The 19,359-nt window shown below is 38.3% G+C and overlaps 1 long non-coding RNA gene across 1 annotated transcript in view; it reads left to right on the forward strand.

Annotated features, from left to right (window-relative positions):
• Positions 1 to 331: 331 nt before the first annotated feature.
• The window catches only part of LOC306660078, an 89,310-nt gene continuing 70,282 nt past the window's right edge, over positions 332 to 19,359 (forward strand). The window contains exon 1 of the long non-coding RNA XR_013763536.1: positions 332 to 450. This is a non-coding gene — a long non-coding RNA (uncharacterized lncRNA). The remainder of the gene's footprint in view (positions 451 to 19,359) is intronic.

A 19,359-nucleotide genomic window follows, 5' to 3' on the forward strand; every position in this document is an offset into this window, starting at 1 on the left:
TCATCTTTTAAAATACAAATGCTCCATGAAAAGAGTAACATATTAACCCATCATTAGTAAGCATTAAACATTTGTTTATCGGATAACTCCATTGAAAGAAGGATTAAAGATAGCTGGGTCATGGGCAGATGGTATGCCAGGAGGAGTGGAACACAATGCACAGAGATGAGCGGAAGCTAAAAATGAATATTTTAGCTTCTTCACAGTTTTGTCTTAGGAGGGTAATTAATGAATTGAATAACATTATATAATTACCTATATTATTTTTGATATATCACATTTTATATTATGTACTTTTATAGTTCATTCAATTCAACTCTTTCCTTTTATAGATAATGAAACCAAGTCTATATTGGACAGAGTCTATATTGGAAACTGAGTTCCAATCACCTGTGAAGGCTGGTTAGAGAAATTCCAACAAATCACCAATACATTTGGAAATATTTTTGGGTGAGTGGTTGAATTTGTACATCTTAGCTTTGCCCCTAGTCCTTGGGGATACAGCAACAACAGAACATAGATTTTTGTGGGTTTTTTTTTTTTTTCCTTCTCATTTGAGCGGCCGGGGATTCGAACCGTGGTCCTTGTGCATGCTAGGCGAGCGCTCTCCAAAAGGAGCTATTTCTTCAGCTCTGAACATAGATTTTTAATATTTATTTATTTATTGTTGCTCACTGAATTTTAGTCTTCTGTTGCTTTCTTGGACATCTCCAGAGTCTTCTTTAGTTGTTAAGCAAACTGCACGAGCTGAGGTTGTACTCAGTACGCTCACAGTGTGGGATATAGGGTGCTCTGACTGCATCTGCCTTACTTGATTAGTCAGTTAAGATGTCATGAGAACTGTTCTTCTGACATGGGTTCACTGTCCTGGACTCTTTCTGCCATTTTTGGCTAAGATAAGGTTGTTGTATTTTTCTAGGCCCTTTAATGAAAATATGTCTCAAACTTTCTGAGTGGAGACAAATAAGTATAAAACAAGAATTACAAATCTTCACAAAATAGGTAAATTTTTCCTCTTCCAATAAATTCTGCTTTATTTCCTGTCTAGGGTAATCTTAAGGAATAACTGGATTTTACTTAAGCTGCCAGGCATCAGCTGGTGCGGTCCCTTCCCTTGAATAATTCATACATGCGAGCAGTGGGGACCATATCTAAGAGACCAGGGGAATGTAAAATGAAGACATTACATGAAAACATTTACTTTCTTATTTGAATAGAGACATGGGTTTAATTTTTCATGAATAGACTAATTCCAGAGCAGTGAATACATAAAGAATTCATGTGATGTTAGAGTAAGATGGAAGGCAGAAGAACTTTTCTTGCTTTTGTTCTCCCATTTTCCACAACTTGGGGGGAAAGACCAGCTACACCACAGGGTATCATGGTCTTCTACTGAGTATTTTTCACATCTAGGTGCTTTCAGATGAGGGAAGCTGCATGATGCAGCAGCTGCCATGGTCCTAGGAAGCTGGAATATATTGTGGGAAACCTTCCTGAAACATCACTGTTCCATGCTGTCTTTTATAATTCAGTTTAAGAAGAACTTCTTCTCCACAGTTTGAGCCTAATACTTGGCTAGTAAAGGATGAAGAATGGTAACCATGCTATAACTTAATGATCAGGAGTAATGTTTAATGGTATTACATCAGAAGTACCATGGTTTTGACACTATTAGGGATTTTGCTTCAGCTAGACCCCTGTTGGGAGGTGACTGCTCACTAAAGGACTAACATGCCAAAAAATGCAGAATGGTGTTGAGTTTGAAGAACTGCAAACTTCAGACAGATAAACCAGATCACTCTTGTACTAGGAAGTGAAATGAGCAGGTCACATTTACAAGGCATAATAGGGGAAGAAAAATATTCTTAAGACCTCTTTAAAGAAAATTTTATGTATTTTCAGGTTCAAAAAATAAAAACAGCATGCAAAGTATCGTGTGGGGGCTGGCTCAGAGGTAGAGTAATTGCCTAGTATGTGTGAGACACTGAGTTTGATCCTCAGCACCCCACAAAAAAAACAAATAAACAAATAAAGTTTAAAAAAAAATACATGGAAATTGATAGAAGAAAGTAGTCTCCCCATACCAAACACCATTGGAAGAGATTTGAGAAACACAGGAGTGGTAAGTATAATGACAATGGGGTGACAACAAATGCTGGGAACAGTCTTGAACAGAGGCAAAAACTGCACAGATCATTATTAGATTTGCAATAAGGAGGCACTTGAAACTGATGTCATTGTCATTATCACCACCATGACCACATTGATTTATTCAGGACTTACTGCCTTTGTGATAAGTGATTTATGCACTTGAGTTTACTTAATTTTCCAACAACTCCATAAGATCTAGGAGGTCAGTCATCTTAGGCTTATTTTATAGATAAGAGACCTGGAGAGGATAACTACTTTGCCTAAGATTACACATCTGGTGTGGAGACGGAGGCATCACACAGCTAGAACGATTTGTTTTAATATTTTAATTACCACACTTCTTGGGCTTAACCACTAAACACTAGATATACAGTTTCCTCCTCAGCATTTGGATTTTTCCTTCCCAAGAAATCTTTTTGTCATCTTTTGTTGCAGAGTTAAGTATGCCCCCCCAAGATGTATTTATATAGCCATAATGAATAGACCTTCCTGCCAACTGCACTCAAAATTCTGGTAACCAGAGTTGATACAAGCAGCTTCTTTTACAGAAAAAAATCTGTTTACAAGACTTAATTCTTTCTGGTCATGCTGTTACGATAGTCTTTATTGTAGTAATTTTAAGCCCTTTCCATACATTGGAATAAAGGCAAGCCTATAAAATCAACCACAAAGACATCTCTTCTATTGGAGCAATAGAAGTGTTTTGATAAGTGAGAATACACTGAAAATCTTCATCACTTTCTCTTTCTGGTTTGCTTTTTTGTTGGTTGGTTTGAATTGTCATTAGGGTGTTCTCATTTCTCCTGGAAGATCTGTCTTGTGTTAACCCATCCTGACAGCAGGGTCTGTGCTGTGTCAGCACTGACAGCCTGCTAGACTGCTCTCTTCTGTGCAGACTGTTGCTGGCTGTTCAACCTTCATTTTCTTCCAGAGATTTTTCCTCTCCTGAATAAAAAAAAGGCCAATTCTTACTGTTTATTTTGTTGGCAAGGTTTTATTTTGAGTATGGTTTTAAAAATGTCATTTAAATATGATTTTACTGGAGCAATTTTCTTTGGGTCTTTATGTCAAACCTAGAGAGATGTCTGTCTGGTAATCAAGGTCTCTGGTTATGCTTCCTTTTAAAAAAATTTGTAATTCTGCATATTGAAACCAAAAGCATCAAAAATATCCTTTTTCAGTGTATTTCTCCTTTTTGAATCTTGCCTTCCACTGAAAGTTCAGGGAAAAATGATCTACTTTTCTTTGAATTTTGTGAAAATGATGAAATTTTCTTTCTTTTTTTTTTTTTTTTAAACTTTTCTTACCTAGAATTCATCTTGTAGAAGTAAAGAGATATCACCACTCTTACCTTAGGTAAAATTCAGTATAGTCCTCATTATTTTGATGGATATGGAATGAAATGCAAAGGGATATGTGTATCAGTGGCATTTGGGATCATTATGAGTGATTGTTATCTGAAGGTAAAGCTAACTGCAGCCTTTCCACAGGCAATAGTTAAGCTTGTCCCTTTTAATGTCAATAAATCTATAATATTTTGTATTTTTTGTATGTATTTTCATATGCAGATGTGTGAAGACATGCACATGCATTTTATCTGAATGCAATTCTAATAATTTTTTTCTTAACGTTCTCTCTTTCCCCAGAGTTGTATTTTTCTCTAGGAGACAGCTCTGCCCACCTAGGGCACTTTCGAAAATAGTAGGAAAAATTTAGGGGAATAACCAATCATGCTGCTCTGGCCAAAATTAGACAAAAGGATATTTGATGAAATAGTACAGAAACCTCATAGTAACAAAGTACCCATGGGTATTACACACAAGTCCTGCACCTTCAGTTGCCTATGGCAACTATTCCCCCACATCACTCTTACTCTTTACTAGACTGTCTCAAGTATCTATCTCTTTATGCCACTCCATTCTCTTTTTCTGCAGATTGGATCCTCCATTTACACATTTGTCTGTAATAAAATGGTGCAGACACTGGTTCCTTTAATTCAATTACATTCTACCCACTGAGTACAGCTGGGATATCACTTAATTTAAATTTTCAAGGAAGCATTTTAATTGGGTGTTGCCTAGACCATGGATGGCCTCCTCTTGGGTCAAGCATTTCACTATTGATCCAATCAGTCATCATAATAAAGTGAATAGCATGTGTACTTAGACTGCTTCTTACAGAGTTGTGGACAGGACAGGCATATTTCCAGACTACAAGTAATAGGAACTGTGACTGGTTAAGGAGGTAAGTGGTTTATAAATTGAGAAGACATTTTTGACCATCCTCAAATCAACCTTCTGGTTTTACCTAGAAAGTCAGCTGAGTGCCTTAAGAAAAATAGCTCGTATCTTTAATCTAGTTCAGCTTACTGATACTTTGTTTTAGTAATAGCAATTGTCTCTTTGCTTTCTTCCAATTTTGTTTCTGGGGTTCTTTCTGAATGACTTATGACCCTAACATTTCCTCTCATGTACATATGACAGTAGTTCTTTAGGCTAGAATTCTGATCTGTTGACTTTGCTGTCTCTGCATCTCCCAGGGCTGTTTCCTGAATATTTCCTCTTCTAGTGTCTCAGGGAGGTCTGTCATTCAGGTTTTTAGATGCAAACTTCAGCACTGGATTACCTGGTAAGAATTTGGGCCTCCTTTGAGGTGGTCTTTCAAAGCTTAGTTTACTTATGTGAGTCTCTAATTTCTTTCTAAGAAGAATGGATAGGGACTTTTTACTGGCAGAGTACTGGTTTTGTCTGAAATGCAGGAGATTTTTTTTTTTAGGAACATGAATGAAAATTATCATTAGGTATGAAGCAAGTGGGACTAGTATGCTGAAAAATCTAGGTCAGCAATGTCATCATGTTGGAAGGACATCTTAACCAGGAGGACATCTGTTCAGACCAAAGATATTAGCTAATTGCACTTATAAATTTCTCATGTTCCAATTTTTGGCAATTTATCTTGACCATCTTTGAGTACTGGATAAGACATTTGTTTGAGGTGCAGGGAAACTACTCACTTCAAAGTTAAATGTCAAACTTCTTGATGATCCACCACTGATCTTTCTATCCAAGGAGGGTTTAAAAATCAATCTGAGTCTTTGAACAGCAATATCAAAGCACTGATCCTCTTCCTCTCTTGCCAAAGATCTATGCCCAGACACAAATATTGTGTCATATTCCAATCGCACACTGAATACTTATTCCATTTGAACAGTAGCCTAAATGAATCACTTTATCAGCCTTCAAAGTCAGAGTTATGAGCAGAATTGCTTATGGTGGTTTCAGCCTTCAGCCATCCTGCATAAAATTATTTAAACCAGAGTCTGAGAGCATAGTTTGAGGACTGATCTAAGTGATGATGAGGTGTCCTCTACAGTCCTCAGGTGGTCTTTTTCTAAGCTATGATCAAGGAACTTGGTTAGGCATGAGGAGGAAGATCAGTTAAGTTACTATGTCAGCTTTGGTCAGCCACTGGCCTCTTGGATCTTCGTTTTCTCAGTAAAATGAATGTGTTGGGATTAACCATTCCTAGTTCTGGCAGATTGCTTGGGTCTTTGTGACCAGTTGGAAAGTGTGTTGCAATTTTTAAAATGAATTCCATTAAAATAATGACACTTGGGAAATAATTCTGCTTTTCTTAAGAGTGATTTCAATTCTGTCTCTATTATACTGTCCCCTTCCATTTATTTGCATTAGGCTTGAGAGGTATATTAGTTTCTAGTGCTGCTGTAACAAAGTTCCACAAACAGAGAGACTTAAAAGAACAGAATTTTATTCTCAAACAGTTCTGGTGTCTAGAAGTCCAAAATTGAAGTGTTGGCAGGGTCATGCTTCTTCTGAAGCTTGTAGGCTAGAATTTGGTGAATCATGAATCCTAAATATTAATAACATGAATGACAAGTGAGTGACTGTCCATACTCTTGAGAGCCATCAGTCAGTGGGAATATTTGCTTTTATGAAGACAACTTTCTCTTGAAAAATCTGTACAACCATCCAGGTAGCTAAAAACACTCTCCTCTAACTATTGGATAGGTTTTTGGGAGTCCTCTACTTGCCCTTAGGGGCCTAAATCCCATAGAGCTATTTGGGTATTCCTTAGTCACATGACCCAGGTAACTGGGATGTACCCCATCTTAAAGTTCTCCAGAGAGTATTTCCTTTAGGATCCACTCCAATGTGAAAAACTTCTACTTTCAATAGTCTTTCTTCTGAATTTAATATCTAATATGGTTGACTGAGTGAATTTTCTTCTATTTGTGCTTAAAGGAGATCAGGAAAAACAAGTCAGACTCCTTAAAATATTTGGAGGAAATTATTCAAATTTTATTTAAAATGACTCAAAAAAAATTCAGTGCAGACTTCTTGATGAGGGTTGCAGTAGAGTGGGTTGAAATCACCGGCAGGTGACCAGGTGATCCAGGGGCCAGGCAGGGAGCCCAGGTTGGGCTTCTGCTGAGACCAGGCAGAGCTGATTTCTGCTTGTATGGAAACAGGAGCACAGGCAGCCTGGAATAGCAGCTCCAACACTGTGACCTGTTGTCTCTTCCTTACACTCTATTTTAGTGGCCAGGCAGGTTACTTCCAGAAACAACCACCTGCAGATGGTCAAAAGTGTTTTGTGGACTCAACCAAGCAAATAGATGCTCATTTTGTTACTTGCTGGTCACTGTCTCTCTGCCAGTGGCCTCTCAGAGATCACCAGCAGTCTGTACATCAGCAATGGGGAGATCTCCAGCTATAAGCTCAGGCTGTCCAGTGCCAGAGTACCGTGGTCATCAATATCTCAGCACAAGTGAGAGTACCTTCTGTGTGCATGTGCCTGAGGCCCAACCACCTGTCTGGCGTTGCCATGGCTTGTTTGACCCCATTGGCATGTGGAGACGGAGCAGGGCCACGGGATGCCCCACTATGTCCGCTACCTTGCAAATCTTCTGAAGTATGGGACATATCTTTTCTAGGTGCCCATCACCCTGCCCAAGGATAACTTTTGGAAGCTGTTCATTCTCTCCAGGGTCTAGCAGTCTATCCAGAACACAGAGGACAAGGTTAACTTCCTGAGGGGTGTGATACCTGAAGTCTAAGAGAAGGATTGATTCAAGCCAAACTGTGAAGCATCCTGGCCAGTCCTGCCTCTGGTCTCTAAGGGGATGTTCTGCCTTCGATTTACACCAAGATCTGAACTTGAACACTCTACTTTTGTAGATACAGAAAAGCAGACAGTGTCTTATAAGGGCAAGAGAAAAGAGAAGGTTACTGCAGGTTTTAACTTTATAACGCATATCTTTGAAGAATAAAACTTAATTAATATGAGATGGTGAAAATATTTTCTACTTTGGGACTACCAGGTCATGACTGCTGGGGCTTGTCCAAGGAGGAGGCAAGGCAGGTGGTATCCATTCAAGTGGACATGCCCGCAGGGCCTGAGGCATGTGGCAGTCTGGAATCCTACAGCCCTCCCTGAGGCTGGCTACCCAGGAGCAAGTCAGAATCCCACTTCATTCTTTGAAACCCAAAGCTAGAGACTTAGGCATCACAGCATACTCTGTATCACTCATTTTAAGTGCTAAATAAATGGAGAAGTGGCCTTCCTATGGTACTCCAAGAGCCCCGGGAGCTTCAGGCTACCTTTGCTTCCATTTTCAACCAGAGCTACCCAACTTTAGATTTTTAGAGCATAAGATAGGTTTTTTTTTTAAGCATAAGATAGGTTTCGAAGAAAGACTTTCACTATAAAAAAATTAAACATGTTTTTTAGAGCTCTATGCCAGGTATGAGGGTCTCTAGGTGCATTTGGTGACCTCCCATCACCTTTGAGGAAAGGCAGCATTAGTTTTCTTCTCTGGGAAGTGTATTGAGAGAGCAGGCCTGATGTCAGTCCTCAGGGTTTCCTCTTAAGGTTTTGATTGGAAAGATTGGGGCCATGGGACGATCACCTCTTTCACCTCTATGCCATGTCATCTGGGGCCTCTCAGAGGTTCATTTCCTTCACTCACAGGGCCGTTGGGAGGATTAAGTGAGCACTAGCCATGGGCCTGGCACAGGGCACAAGCTTATAGGGCATCTCCTGTTAATAATGATGCTCTCTTCCACTCTTCTAGCCCCACATTGCACTCTCATCTTCATAACATCGTTGCCCCACTCTGTGCACAACCGTTCTTTGTTTACAAAGTGCTCTTCTAAAAAAAATCTTCCTGTGGGAAACAAAGGATGTTTCAGACTGTACTTCCAGGAGGGCTAGACTTCATAGCCTTTCAAAGTCCTCCTTGTGTTTTGTCCATGTGTACATAAGGGCTGTAAAGTAAGGAGTACGGTGCCAGCTCCCTTTCTAATGTCTCTCTTAGAATCATGGACCTTGAGAGGCAGCACCCTGGTCTAACCACTGGGATTCACAGGGGCCCTTGCCCAAGGGACAGATAAGTTGACCTCAGCAATAGTCTCTGGTATTGGAGATTTTTGGAACCCCCCAGGGCCTGGGGACACAGTTTGAGACCAACTATTCTAGTCTGGAGGTCTTCAGAAAAACAATGTACAAGACCAACAAAAGCACAAATAATCTGGTCAACTCAAAACTGTGGATTCAGAGCCCAGTGGAGGCTGAAGGCCTGCCTTTGTCTCAAACATACCCACTTCCACAGAGAGTTTCCAGGGACACAGTTTGGGGAGGGGAGGGGAGGTAGATGCATGAGAAATCATTGCTCTAGAATGATATCATTGTTTACTAGATGGAAAAACAGGCCCAGAGAATAGTAGTGTGGCAGAGCCTTTCAAAGCAACTTTTCTGGCAGAAGTTCAGAGAGAAAAAAAATTTTTATGGCACTTTTTAAAGAGAAATGTATTTGGTATATATTATATTTTTGTGTATTATTTATATTTGGGGAGTTATTTAAAAATACCATGAAATTAACTTTTTTTGATGTGCAATCTTATGGGTTTTGACACATGTATAATTCAATGTAACTGCTGTCACAATCAGAGTGTGGAGCAATTCTATCACCTTGAAATTCTTCCCCAAGCTTTTCCTTTGTAATAAAGCTCCTATCCCACCCCAACCCCTGGCAAACTCTGATCACTTCTTTACTCCCGTGCATTTGCCTTTTCTAATCTGTCACATATATGTCAAAATGTGTATTGTGACCTCTGGAGAGTGGCTTCTTTCCCTAGGCATAATGTCTTTGAAATTTATATGTGTTGTTTCTTTCCATTACTGTTCCATTTTATGGCTGTATTACATTTTGTTTTACATTTAACCATTGAAGGTTGTTTGAATTGTTTCCATTTTTTTTTTTTTTGGTGATTATGAATTAAACTGCTATAAATATAAAAACTATATTAAAAACAAAAGTAATGTTTACTCATGAAAACTTCCTTATTATCTCACTGCATGTTACTAGTATCTGTGCTTTTGAGTTTATTTACATCTATTGTATCCATATGGTAGAAATGCTATATGTAATGGAGTGTCACTTAGCATCTCTTTGTCAGCTCCAAGTACAGTCACATTGATAGTTTGAAATCAGCTACTCTGAGAGTTTCACACTATGGAAACTAGCAAGTGCTACACATCAGACCCTACTCCCTTCCCCTGGAGTCCATTGTTAAAACATTTCTCAGTTAGCTGATTCTGGTAATGACTGTGCACCAGAAACCTCAGGAGAATAAACCAGCAAATATGCCCTACGACTGGACACCATGAACCATGGATGTTTACTGTTAGTTATGATTTCAGTGAGCAGTTCATTAAATATGCATAGCTAAATGTGATTTATGATTTCTAACTTACCTCCAACTCTGCCTATTACTGAATTGACAAGTCAGAAAAACTTCTGCCAGTCCACATATCTTCACTTTTGTTTTTGAAAATAATATTATGAACTTCAGAGGATAACATAAATGTTTTCAAGAATACAAAGTTGATATTTGTAAACAATGGGAGACCTTTTATTTGGACCAGTTCAGGGATAAGATGACAAAGATGCTTTGTGAAATTTGGAGTTGGCCAGGCTTTTGACTTGCTGTGATCTGATGAAATATTTTAGTTTTATCTACTTTCTTCTTTTTTCTTTGTTATGCACTGGCACCCCAGGCATTAGCTGGAAGTGAATTAAAAGGCCCCTGAAGATGTGATTCTGCAGCCAGCATGATATTAGAATAGAATTGATTATCTGGAGGTGTTTGCATATCCAAGCAGCCCTCCTACCTGTTCATTTCCATTTTATCTAAGATGTATGTGGGAAACTTGTTAATACCCTTAAAGGATTTGATCTCTCTGTCCATGTGGCTTCTGATTTAAGGATGAATACTTAAAATCCATAAAAGGAAAATCGTAAATAAAAGCAAACACAACAGAGAAGGAATATAGTTCTAAAAAAGTATTAGAAACTACCTGTAGGCTGTGTCAAAAAACAAATTCAGACTTAGTAAGGAGAGACTTTTTTCAAAAGACTTTAGCAATTGGGGGAGAAAGATTTTTATTTATTTTCCTTTATTGATTGCAATAAAGGGAAAGGAACTATTGCAAAAGTATGCTCTAATCATAAAATCTGCCAGCCTACCAATCTCTCAGGCAGAAAGAGTTTTTTTTTGTTTTTGTTTTTTTTTTTTTTTTTAATAGTAAATAGTAAATAGTAAACATGGCTAAAAAGAACCAGGTATGAGAGAACCAAGTGATGTGACTGGACAGTTGAACAGAAAATTTCTTTTTTAGTGACCTCCCGATTCTCAGGAGTAGCTATTTAGGGAGATTTGTTTTGTGTTCCAATATTTCCTTTAGCTTCCAGTGCTGACCTAAACACAAGAGTGTGTCATAGTTCAGGGGCCTGGGGAAGGAGAAGCCTCTAAGGTTTGGTCAAGTCAAGTTAGTGGGTATTTTGTCTAGATGGGTCAAGTGGGGGCAAACAGATTGATCATTTATAAGACAGCAGTGGGAATTTGGAAGGTATTTATGGGTCTCCCATAAATCATATACAACTAGTCTTTGCAGTAAGCCATTTCCCCAAATACAAAATGATGGTGATGGTTGTTTTTCTTCATCACTATTTTCTAGAACCACTGGGCTCAGGTAAAGTTCGATGTTTTCAGCAGCAAAAGCAATTTATGCTATATTTTACGTTAGATTTCTCTAGACTACCTAGCCTTTATCTGCTGGTTGCTTGCCTTTCCTCAAGTTGCTACATCTAGAGGCTCAGTCCTTTTCCTTTGTCTTGTCACCTCTCTAAAAATTTACTGTTTTCTCTTGAAGTTGTTTATAAGCTGAAATTCAAAGTCATTTCCTGAAAAAATAAGCATTCTCTGGGGGTTTCCTATGTGTATATAAATATGCATGTTAATACACTTTGTTTTTTTGTATATTGATCTGTCTTTTATAACAGGGATCCGTTCCAACTAAAAACCTGCAGGGGTTATTTTTCCCTTGTAGTTCTTAACTGTAGGCTCTAATGTTGTGGCCCTCTCTCTCTATATATATAGCTATGTATTAGATACTTATATTTATTGTTTTTTTCTTATTTTTCCTTCATTAAAAATGCCTCTGGAATTTCTTGGTAGGTGGAAGTAAAAATCTTGCGTGGGTGCTATGGTTTTGATACTGTGTGTCCACCTAGAGGTTCATGAATTGGATGCTTGGTCCTTAGTGGGGTGGTGTTGGGAGGCAGTGGAACCTTTAAGAGGTGGGGTCTAGTGGGAAGTGTTTGGGCCATTTGGAGCACTTCCTTTGTAAGGGACTGTGTTATTTTCTCATGGGTACCTGGTTAGTTCTTGGGAGAGGGTTTTATGAAAGAAGCAAGACTGGTCCCACCCAGCTGTCTGGCTTCCTCTTTGAAATGTGATCCTTCCTCTCACAAATGCTCCACCAATGCTGTCTGCCAGGAAATGCCACAGCAAACAATGGTCCTCGTCAGAGCCTGTACTATGTCTTTTAGATTTTCACCTTCATAATTATGAGCTAAATAAACCTACTTACCTTACTTATTAAATTAGCCTGTGTCAGGTATTTTGTGATAGTGACAAAAAACTGACTAACATATGGGGACAGGCCTGTAACTTCTGTTGCTGATACAGATAATCTGAATCCTTCAACACAAAGTCCCTAATGCTACCTACAAGGTATGAGATGTCACCAAAATATTTCTGTAATTGGGAAACTGCTATAATATGGACATTGAAAAAAATTAAAGTGCTCTAAACCTGGATTAAGTTTCTTCTGGAAGCCACTGCAGAATCAACTTTCTTTTATCCTCTCAATTTTTCCCTCTCTCAACTTTTTTTTTTCCCTATTACCAATATCATTATTTTAAACACTATAGGAAAATTATCTTCTCCATAAAGTTACTCTATCTGGATGGTCCATTTTCAATTAATGCAAAAATGATATAGAGTGCAGCTTTTTACTTGATTCAGAAACCACTTAAGAGTTTTTTTTTTTTTTTTTTAATCATTAGAACTATCATCAAGAATATGTCAAGGGGGCTGGGGCTTAGCTCAGTGGCAGCGCACTTGCCTGGCATGTGTGAGGCACTGGGTTCGATTCTTAGCGCCACATAAAAATAAGCCAATAAAATAAAGGCATTCTGTCCATCTACAACTAAAAAAAAAAAAAAAAAAAAAAAAAGAATATATCAAGGGCTAGGGATGTAGCTCAGTGGTAGAGCACTTACCTAGCAAATGGGAGGAATTTTCAATTCCTAGTACAGGAGAAAGAAAAATAAAGACTTAATACCACATTTTCTTCATTCGTTAGTCTGTTCACTGACCCCTAGGCTTGTTCCATAATTGATCCCATTTTTAAGGAACTTACAATCTAATTGAGAATCATGTAGACATATATAAGATATGTAAATACCTATCAGATATCTTACATTTTCAGAATGCTCCCTTAGGATTCTAATTGCAAAATTTATTACCATTTGATATTAACTTCATAACTTGATCCCATAGTTACTCATAATTTAATCATGGTAGCTCCTTTTATCACCATCCCTCTGCCTTGAATGCTGACCCTTCCTGGCAGTTGTTTTACCTATGGAAAAACTATACTCCCCCCCCCCCGCACCCCCCTCCCCTTTTTCACTGTTAATAGTCCTTACTGCAGTTTACTTTGTAAGAAATAGATCTGAACAAGATCCTTTGTTGTCTAGACCTGTCCCTCTCTCTTTGCATCTGCTGGCTTGTATCTCTCAATTGCCTTGTGCAGACCAATTTCACTCCTTGGCTGCTGCCTTTTCAAAACAAGCCAAAAAACAATCTGGTGAATAAAATCTCTTGCCTTGCTCCCCATGTGAATAGGAAATGATGGGATGCATCCAGGGAGCCCGGGGTCAAGTGAACCACACTGGGGCCAGTCAGAGGAATAGCCTCAGCAAGGTCATCACAGATGAAGGGTTTGGGCATTCGCAGGAGCCAGAAACAACGGGCTGTCCTTACACAGCAGTTACAAAGCCGTGAATGCGGCTGGATTTGAGCTCTACCACGCTTCACTGTCTTTTTTGTCCTCCAGCAGCCATGGAACTGTAAGTTTGAATGAGGTATTAATGCAGCAGCGGAGACTGCAAATGATTTTGTTTTGTACTTGGCAAAGGTTGCCCTGCAGTTCATGGCAATGAGGGTTGTCTGCAAATTTCATTCTAGGCTCTGCCTGGCTCTGAAACAATTTCACTTTTGACGCAGGAGAAACGGGGTCAGCGCCTTCAAAATGTAACGCAAGGATTTTGTAGACATGTCTATTTCTTGACTGTAAAAAGACCCTGTTAAGGGCTATTCTTAGCCCAGCAATTTAGCAGAGTCCTGCCGTATTATACAGCGATTACTAAAGAGTTAACACCAGATGATTTTAGGTAATGGATAGACAGGTATAATATGAACTTATGGTTAGAAGTTTCTTTTGGTGTCTGCAAATGGGGCTGACCATAAATTAGAAACATTCAGAGACATTCTTGAAATGGAGCACAACATTGTCAACAGCAATTCTATATGATACATGTGAGCAGAGTGCCTTTGAGATTCATCAAGTTGCTGCATACATCAATATGTACATATATTTTAATGGTACTTGGGATTGAACGCAGGGGTGTTATACCACTAAGCTACTTCCCCAGCCTTATTTATTTATTCATTCACTCACTTATTTATTTACTTTTTACTTTGGGGGAGGGTCTTGCTACATTGTCAAGGCTGACCTCCAACTTGGAATCCTCCTACCTTAGTCTCTTGAGAAGCTGGGATTACAGATGTGTACCTCTACTTCTGGCAACTTGTTTCTTTTTATTGCTCAATAGTATTCCATTGAATAGACATTTCACAGTTGGTTTAGCCAATAATCTGTTAAAGGACCCTTGAGTTATTTCCATTTCTTGGCTAAAAAAGAAAAAAGAAAAAGAAAAAAGAAAAACTGCTATTGTGGTTAATTATGTATGTTATCTGTGTTAGGCTATGGCAATTAGTTATTTGGTCAAAGGCTAGTCTTAACATTGTTTTGAAGGTATTTTAAGGTATAATAAAAACTAAAATCAATAGGTTTTGATTAGATTACTCTCCATAATGTGGGTGACCCTCAACCAGTTTAAGAGAAAAAAAATGAAACTCCTCAGGAAGAAGGAATTCTGCCTTTAAACTACCTTAGAATCAAGACTGTGAAAACAGCTCTTTCCTGGGTTTCTAGCCTGCCAGCCTGTCCTACAGATTTTAGATTTGCTAGTCCCCACAACTTTACAAGCCAGTGCATTAAAACAAATTCTCAAACACATACACACACACACACACACACACACACACACACACACACACACACGTTCTCTGGAGAACCTGGACTAAAATAGCTTCATGTATATGCTTTGTGTGAATATAGCTTTCCTTTTTCTGGGATGGATGCCCAGGAGTGCAATTGTTAGGTGATATGGTAAGTGTGTGTTCAGTGCTTTAGAAAATTTCCTGCCTAAGTATAATTTAAAGTAGCTGAACCATTTTATCTTCTACCAGCAATGTAAGACTGACCCAGTCGCCACATTTGGAATTAGACATTCTGACAGGTACATAGCAATATCTCATTGTGTTTTGTTTATTTATTTTTAAAATTTGTTCTGATTAGTTATATATATATAGAATGCATATTGACACATCATACATAAATGGAGCATAACATCATTCTTCTGGTTGTACATGATGTAGAATCTCACTGGTCATGTAGTCATGTATTGTACATAGGGTAATAATGTCCAATTCATTCTACTATCCTTCCTACCCCTATAAGCCCTCCCCTCCCTTCACATCCCTCTGCCTAATCCAAACTACCTCTGTTCTTCCCTAGCCCCACCTGCTTTATTGTGAATTAGCTTCTGCATATCAGAGAAGACATTTAGCCTTTGTTATTTTGGGATTGGTTTTTTCTCATGGTGCTTTTAATTTGTGTTTCCCCAATGGCAAATGATATCAACTATCTTTTATGTGCTTATTTTCCATCTGGTTTTTTTTTTTTTTTTTTTTTTTTTTTTTTTTTTTAATGAAGTATCTGTTTGAATCTGTTCTAGCTAGCTTTTCATTGCTGTGACCAAAAGACCTGACAGAAACAACGTAGAGGAGGAAAAGCTTATTTTGGCTCATAGTTTTAGAGGTTGTTGGCCAACTCCATAGTTCTGGACTAGAGGTGAGCAGAACATCATGGTGGAAGAGTGTGACAGAGGAAAGCAACTCAGAACATGAAGATCAGGAAGGAGAGAGGAAGCTTTGCTCACCAGGGACAAAATTTAAACCCCAAAGGCATGCCCCCAGTGACCTACCTTCCTCTAGTCACACCCTATCTACCCAGTTATCAGTGGATTACTCCACTGACTAGGTTATAAGCTCTCATAAACTAATGATTTCACCTCTGAACATTCTTGCATTGTCTCACGTGTGAAATTTTGGGGGACACCCCATATCCAAATCCTAACAATAGTTTTAGCCCATTATAATTGGCTTGGCTTCTTTTTAAATTGGTATGCTTTGGGAGTCCTTTGTATGCTCTAGTTACATGGCTTTTGTCAGATATGTGGTTTATAAATATTTTCTCTAGACTTTAACTTGTTTTCTCATCACTTTAAAAAATTTTTTTAGATGTTGATAGATCTTTATTTTATTAATTTATTTATATGTGGTGCTGAGAATCGAACCCAGTACCTCATACATGGTAGGCAAGAGCTCTACCACTTAGCCACAACCCCAGCCCCCTCTCATCTCTTAATAGGGTTTTTTGCCAAATGAAAGTTTTAAATGTTGGTAAGTTTAAATTTATCAGTTTTTCCTTTCATAAATTGTGGTTTTCGAATTAACTCTAAAATCTCTTTCCTAAACTGGAAGTGCTGACATTTTTGCCTATAATCTTTTAAAAGGTTTTATAATTTTAAATACATCATGGAATCACACATTCAATTCCATGATGTATTTAAAATTAATTTTGTGTATGTTATGAAGTTTAGGTCCAGGTTCATTTTTTCGTTTGTTTTTGGCCTTATGATATCCAATTGCTCCAGCATTGTTAATTGAAAAGGTTATTATTCCTCCATTTAATTTCTCTTGAATCTTCATAAAAACATTTGTGTGGTTCTATTTCTGGGTTTTCTGTTCTGTTTTAATGATCTATGTGTCTATTCTTCCACCAAAACATACTTACTTGATAACTGTAGCTATGTGGGAAGATTTAACATTAAGTAGAGTGAGTTCTCTTTTTCAATAACATATTTTCCAATTTTTTTTCCAGTAAAGTTTTTTGCCTTTTCATATAAATTATAGAATACTCTGGTCTATCTATACCAAAAAGCTCATGCACTGCAAAAATAGCATTAATTCTGTTGCTAAAACATATATGTTCATCATAGAAAACTTAGAAAATACACATAAGCATTAAGTGGATATTACAACCATAAATGGTCTTCACAGGAAGACCATCCAAGTAACCAAAAGGAGCTGCTCTTTAGGTAAGGTCCAACTAACATTTCCTGAAAGCATTTCTCATGTGTTAGGCATTATGCTACGAATTTAACAAAATATTTTCACATTGAATCCTTGTTAGAACCTTGGGAGGAAATATTATCTGCACTTGACATTTGAGGAAGCCCAGACAGAGAAAAGTTAAGTAATTTGTCCAGAATCATCCATTTAACAAGTGATAGAACTGGTTTTAACTGTAAGCATACAAAGTCTTTTGTAATTTACCTGCTGCCTCATCTCCTATTACCCTCTGTTCTGCTCTAAATGATTGTGTCCCTGCCAAATTCATATGATAAAATCCTTGCCCATAAGGTGATGATATTAGGAGGTGGGCCTTTGGGAGGTGATTAGATCGAGAAGGGGTGTCCTTATCACTGGAATTAGTATCTGAATACAACAAACCACAGAGAGTTATCTAGTCCTTTCTATGATGTGAGGACACAGAGAGCATTGTCTATGAGCAATATCCTTCACCAGACATGGGATCTGCAAATTAGTTCCTTGATTTTGGGCTTCCTAGCTTCTTGAACTGTGAGAAATAAATGTTGATTATCCATCTGTTCTATTTATTTTTTCACATCAACCTGAATGGACCGAGATGTCCTCTTATATCTAATATACTCCCCTTACTGCATTCACTTGTTTGTTGCCTCTGTGATTTTAGATATAAGGTTTTCTCTTCTAGGAATGTCCATTTCCTTTTTTTTTTCCATTTCCTTTTGAATAGCCTGAAAATTTATTTTTCCAAATTGTAGCTCAGGTAGCTCCTCTTTTAAGAAAACTGCACAAACAGCCACCATTCCACCTCCCCACCCCTACCCGGGTTTATTCATTTTATCCTGGCTATTGGTACTACCTTGTATGTAGCTCTGACTATGTTTACTAAAGTTGAATATCCATTTTCCAAAATGCTTGTATTTTCTTCAGTTAGTGCAAAAAGGAGAGATCGGCACAAGTGCAAACTTCATGAACCAGCTCAGCTCAGCTCTTTCATTCAGGAATGAAGTCTCACACAGAAACAGGGTGCAGGGATGAAATGGTGTTGTGGAACCCACTTTCCTGGTGGAAAATGAGTCCTGAACAAAGACAGGGACGGGGTTTATATTGGTTATTTTGAGGGGCGGTCTAGTGAGCATATCAGTTTGGGCACTCGGGAAACAAGTTTGTGAGAATTTAAAAATTTGTTCTTACTGGGTGATTTTTTTTCCTTGGAGAAGAATGGGGTCAGCATTCAGTGTTTATCTCTTTCTCTTCAGGGTCCCATTGTCCCGTCTCTGGGAAAGGATGTATGTGGGGAGGATCAATGCTTTGGCTTCCTTCCTAGGGATTGTTCTATCACTGGGAAGGAATGCACTGAGACACCATCCATGTATGGCTTCTTTTTCACTCCCTTTTCTCAGGCCTCACTGTGTTGGGGTTTTTCATTTTCCATATCTAAAGACCTGACAAGAACAATTTTAGAGGAAGAAGTTTATTTGGGGCTTATGGTTTCAGTCCTTAGATAGCCAACTCCATTGTTCTGTGCCTGAGGTGAGGCAGAACATCATGGTGGAAGGGAATGCAGAGGAAACCAACTCAAGACATGACAATCAAGCAGCAGAGTTCCTAACTAGGGACAAAATATATACCCCAAAGTCTCCAGTGACCTACCTCCTCCAGCCACACCCTACCTGCCTACAGTTACCACCCAGTTAATCCCTAAAAGGTGATTAGGTTAAGAATATCGTAACTCAATCATTTCACCTCTGAATGTTCTAGTATTGTCTCACGCATGAGCTCATATCTAAACCATAATACCTTGGGACCAGAACTGTTTTGAATTTCAGATATTTTTGAATTTTGGGAGATACGCCTAAATATAATGAGATAGCTTGGGGAAGAGACCCATGCAAATACAAAATTTATTTGTTTCACACATACCTTATCCACACAGACTGAAGATAACTTAGGCACTCTTTTTAGTGTGCTTGCATTTTGACTGTGAACCATCACATGTGATCAGCTGTGGAATTTTCCACATGTGCCATCATGTTAAGTGCTCAAAAATTTGCAGATTTTAGAGAAGTTTGAGTTTCAGATTTTCAGATTAGGGCGCGCACCTGTAGTGTTAGAGTTTATTTATTTTTGTCTGTCTATAATAGGCTTTGAGAACTTAAATGAAGGCATGGACTACATTTTATTTATGCAGTGCTCCAGCAAGCAGTGCATTGTCTGATGACTATTAGAGATTTTATAGATTTGTTGATTTAAAACATGA

This window comes from Sciurus vulgaris, assembly GCF_902686455.1.
Source record: "Sciurus vulgaris genome assembly, chromosome: 4".
In the NCBI taxonomy this organism is placed as follows: Eukaryota; Metazoa; Chordata; class Mammalia; order Rodentia; family Sciuridae; genus Sciurus; species Sciurus vulgaris.